A 5,716-nucleotide genomic window follows, 5' to 3' on the forward strand; every position below is an offset into this window, starting at 1 on the left:
CACCCATGGTTTTGGAATGGGACGTCCGACACACTCATTTGGGTGTGCAAGTCAGGCGTCCACCTACTTTTGGCCATATAATGTACATGAATGCTCCTTGAGTGAGGAGATACATTCTTTTGAATTTTGCATGCATGTCTTTGTAATGATCCTATAACAATGGGCTATGTCTGAACACTGAACTGTACATAAGGCCTCACTGTAGCGCAGCAGTTGTCTGAGTGCTATGGCATGTCACGGCGGTCATACCGAGTGAGGTAAGCAAAGTGTGTGCGGGAGGAGACAGTAAATGAAGAGGTCACAGCAGCCCATCCATCTCTGCTCCTCACTCCCTACATCAGACAGACGGATTTCTAGCCAGACTTGCCGATGCCCTGTGAAACAGATTTACGATGAGCTCCGAACAGTAAATCAAACTGGCGTAAATCAACGTGGCGCTCAAGTGACAGGTCACACCGCCAGACAAAAAATAGCTCCTGGTGACCTACGTCTCTATTAATGTCATAGCCGTTCAGCTGAATATCGGGGTTGGGACAGTTCCTGTTGCTAACAGGCTGGTGGTCTTCTGGAACACCTACATAATGAATGAATTTAAAACAAGTTCAAGCGCAGATGCAAACAGTCATTCACAGTAAATGTGCTATTCTAAAAAAGTCAGAACCGTTCACAGTGGTGGTGATAGGAACCAGATGTCTAACAAATCTAAGGAGAATCCCACCACATTTTCAAAATTTCTGTGCAATTCAAACACTGAGATATAAAGTCGTTCACAGGGGTTTGGTGTGAAAAAAAGGTTCCTTGCAGAGAAATGTGTCCAGATTTCTTCACAGTGCTGCTGATAGGAAGCAGTGGCACAATTAAAGCCGTCTTATTTAACAACCACAATAAATCTGAAAATGGTGTTAAATCTGGCAACGTTTTTTTCTTCACACTCATGGCATGCATCTCTCTACCACACTAAAACTCGGAAAATGCGTGTTTTTGGATAAAATGTGGTCACAGGTGACACATTTGTGACCATTTTATCCACAAACGTGCTGTAAAGGAGCTTTTAGAGCAATTACACTTTTCAGACGTCTGGTTCCCCTCATGACCCCTGTGAACAACAGTCTAGTTTTCTCCAGAAGAGAGCGTTTCACATCAAACCTCTCTGACTTTATTCATGTTTTGACCAGTTATTTACTCCGAACATTTGAAATATAAGTAGAATTATCCTTTAATGCCTTTAAAAGGTCCCTCACAGACAGCTGTTACATGGAAATGTTTCAAAGATGTTGCTTAATGAGACACTGTTCATCAGTAAACAGCTTCATGGCAGAGGGATACATGCAGGAAGGTGTTAGGCAAAATAGTCCGAAAGGAAAGTCTTGTTTTTCCTACTATTTCACCATAATCAACTTTGCGTATCAAAACATAAGATGTGTGGGTTTAGATTGTAAGTAGAAAGGCTGCATTTGTGTTGTAGACATTGTGAAATCTGGTTCCTGTTCAATTCTGACTCAAAAGGTTCCTTTACAACATTACAATATGCATCAAAATGTCCACTCTGAATTATATATTTGTTAAAATCAAGTGAAATGGACTTTTTTGGTGAATTTTGATGGTGAAAATTTGGTGAAATTGCCGTCGTTCCAAACATTTTTATGTACACCGCCAATGCTGCAGAAAAAGTTCAGTACTACATGAGGCATAATGTGTAAATCATCCTAAAATATCATAATATCATAAATTTAAAGGAGACGGAAAAACAGTGTAACTTTAATGTAGCTTAATGTGACAAGACAAGTGTCTGGGGACACTTTCCGTTGGTCCATTTGTCTTGAAATGTTCGCGCAGAGGAAAGGACAGCTGCTACATTGTGCAAATGAATGAATAAATAAATAAATAAATAAATAAATAAATAAATAAATAAATAAATAAAATACCAAAGGAAATAAAGCTATAAAGTCTTGATCAGACAGCGACGACGTGCTGATTTGATCAAGACATACTTTATCAAAGTTCAGACTATCACAGTTGTCTTTTCGCACATTTACACCTGATTTACTTCTCAATAAATCCTTCAACCCAAACACAAGTGTAGCATATAAAAAAAAGGGGATTAAAAGACGGTAAGGTGAAACACCTGAAGCGCTGTAGGAAGCAGAATAACCCCATGCTGCTCCTCCCTCGGTTCTTGGCAGCTGTGTGGACAGATAAATCTCTCGTCCTCTTTTTTCCATGGCGTCGCCGTCATCGGCTCCAGCAGATAGAGCCCGTGCTGGTGGAGTGATGAGAGGACCCCCCCCCCCCCCAATCCCAGTGCCCCGAGACACTGCCGTGCATTATGGTTAGTCACAATCGCCCTGTTCCCCAGCTGCCACTGCCAAACCTGGCTTTTTCACGGTTCGCGGGAGCGCATGTTAAAAGCCGGCTCGTTTTCTAACCGCCTGCTAGACTTTCGAGCAACATCTGTTATGCCGTCGCTGATAAAGAAATGAATGGTGAGCTGTGTGCGGCTTTCTCGCTAGATAAGTGATGTTCGTTCTGGAAATAAAACACTTACGCTGTCTCCTGTGCACATTCATAACAGGTCTAGACCGAGAGGGTCACAGACAGTTTGTAGTTGAAAATCTCGTGTTATAAAAAAAAGAGTGCAAAGATTTTTTTTCAACATGTATTTTTGGTGCACAAATGGCCAGTCTGAAATCAAAGAGCCTGTGCAGATGAGCTTGAGAGAGTCCAGAAGGTGCAGGCCAAACGCTAATTAATCATTCTTTCTGGACTGGCCGGGATAAGATAACAAGGTATTTAGGCTTTGATTAATCTGCACCAAAACACCAGGTCATGCCAGCGCCCCGCGGGAGAAGGGGCGTGCTCTAGCCGCCGGCCCGAGTGTTTAGTAGCACTGGGGGAGATTCTGGTCCGCAGTCCAGGTCAGGCCAAACTGTGCGCTAAGCAGGAATGGCCGAGGCCCAAACCTCACCCGCCGCCCAGGCAGCCCACTATCTGAGCTTCCAGTAAAAGCCAGGATGTCATCCTGAGGTCAAAACGCCTCGCCACTCCAGACTTGCGTCAGCACTGCTGGCAGAGGCCAGGCCCGCCGCGCTTCGCCTCGCTGCGCATTCCTGGGCATGTGTGCATGTTTTTCTGGCCCAGCACACCCGCTGACTCTCGCAGTCTGTGTGAGGTTGTACGGTGGGAGAAATCAAAAGGACATGCTGCTTGTAAAACCACGAGATCTCCTGCAAGCTGCTAATGCTAACAGCATGCAGGCTAATAAGTGAGGCAATGTGGCATGACCAGGCTGTTTATAGTTTACTCCCTTGTACGCGTTTGGTGACTTTCCTCAATGTTGAGGTCCGAAGAAAGCTGGCAAATTCCTAGCCATGTAGGGTAAGCTAGCGCATAAGCACATAGTATGGACAGGGTGTAGTAGGTCTACAGATGACATGTCGTATGCAAATGTTTGGGGCGCCACTGGTCAAATTATATGGTTTGTTTTGTTGAAAAAACGATAAATATACATATTTACAATGTACTGTGACTTTTGCACAGACGGCACATTGTTTTATTTTTCATTCATCCATCCATTCTCTAAGCCGCTTCTCCGTCAGGGTCGCGGGGGGTGCTGGAGCCTATCCCAGCAGTCTTCGGGCGGAAGGCAGGATACACCCTGGACAGGTCACCAGTCCATCGCAGGGCAGACAGACAGTTACTCATACACTCACACCCAGGGGCAATTAAGCATGTCCAATTCGCCTGACTGCATATCTTTGGACTGTGGGAGGAAACCGGAGAACCCGGAGGAAACCCACGCAGACACGGGGAGAACATGCAAACTCCACACAGAGAGGACCCCGGTCGCCCGGCCGGGGAATCGAACCCAGGCCCACCTCACTGTGAGGCGACAGCGCTACCCACCGCACCACCGTGCCGCCCATTTTTTCATTCACAATATATGAAATTCAGCAAATAAACAGCGATTGTGCATTAAAACGAATTCTCTGTAGAGCATGTGTACTAATTTCCATGTCTCATGTCAACAAATCCTGTAATTTGACTGGGGACACCCAAACATTTGCATACGACCATATATAACCTATGCAAAGCTGCATTTTTGAAACATGGATCCATCAGTGGGACCCCACTGATCCCACTGTGGCACCTATATAGGAACTACAATGGTGCCACAAGCAGTTCTTTGAGCAAGGCCACAGAAGACCCTCTTTTGGCTCTCTAAAGAACCATGTTTGAAAGGGCTTCCTAGACTATTTACCTTATATGGCCAAGGTCAAGGTCAAGAGGCTTTTATTGTCATTCCATCTATGTACAAGTACACAGTGGAGTGAAATCACGCTGCTCCAGGAACATCACGGTGCAACAAGGAACACAAAGTACAAAGAGAGAACGTGCAGACAAAGTGTGCAAACAAAAAAATTAAACTAGAAACAATAAATACGATAAATTAAACAGACGTTAGACACAGTGAACAGACAGGACAGTGCAGCACCGACACAGCACTCATTCTGGACATGAGGTCGTGGAATAAGGTGCAGAGATATTTAACACGCTGTGATCTGTGAGTCACGCAGGATATTTGAAAAACCTTTAAAGTCATGCATCTAGTTTACAAACATCATTCTCCTAAAAATAAAAAACGCCCATTAAACGGCTCTTCAGGGAACCAAGAGCGATTCTTCAACAGTATCACAGGATCAGAACCTGTTTCTCAGGTTTGTTTTGAAGAGTGTACCCTACACGGTATGATAGTTTCATACTGGGTAATTTATTGTAGATGAAGCACAGCAAGGGGGGGGTAATTTCATGGGGCAATGCCCCACCAACCAATCATCATGCCCCACTACACCCACTGCTTTTTAGGGATGTGTTGAGGATCCATTATTTCCTAAATGAGCAGTCCTTTGGTGAGCTGCTGTAAATGTGGCTCTACTGTTGGTCCATTTGTTCAGATCTAGTGGGCATTTCTAGCCTCGGCTGTTTTTTTTCTATGTTATGTGCTTATGCTGCATTTTTACTGCATGCAGTGTGTTCATCAGCATTCAAGGGGGACTTTTCAGCCATGCTAATACGTGTTACATCCATTGGCAAACAACAGGGTGGTTGTCGGTTGTTGCACCATTGCCCCCTGCTATGAGCTCCATCTTCACGAGGCATTGGATTGGTTTAGAAATTTGACGTTCGGTTCATTCCCATCAGAATAAGTCTACGTTTCCACCCACATATCACCCAAACTTCTCACAGGTGTCCAAAAGACATTCTTGTTATTGGATCATAATTTTAGAATAAGAGAGAAGTGATCCTTCCACTTTGTTTGCTACACACCTGAAGGAAAGGAGCGAAAGCATGTTTCATAAATGTCAATTGTCTGTTGTCCTTTTTTCCCAGGTAATCAAGAGTCTGACATCAATCATAAATTGTGACTGTACCCGTTTGAGTTCCCATTAAGTTTCTGTAAAGACCTGTCAAGCTCGTCAAGTTGAGGTTAAGGCTGTTTTTGATTGGCATCTGTAAGCATGATCACCTGCGTCACTGAGAACATAACTAAAGATTCATGCAATCATGCACAACCACTGCATGGTTTAAAATAGCTCCACGTAGCAACCGACCGTGACAGTCTCCGCGAACTTCTGACTCTTGGCCAAGGCCCCGAGGCCAGAGGAGCACAAAGGACCTCTCATGGAGCTCTAGACAAACGTCACGTAATGATCCAACT

The sequence above is a fragment of the Pygocentrus nattereri genome, chromosome 2 (genome assembly GCF_015220715.1).
Source record: "Pygocentrus nattereri isolate fPygNat1 chromosome 2, fPygNat1.pri, whole genome shotgun sequence".
Taxonomy (NCBI): domain Eukaryota; kingdom Metazoa; phylum Chordata; class Actinopteri; order Characiformes; family Serrasalmidae; genus Pygocentrus; species Pygocentrus nattereri.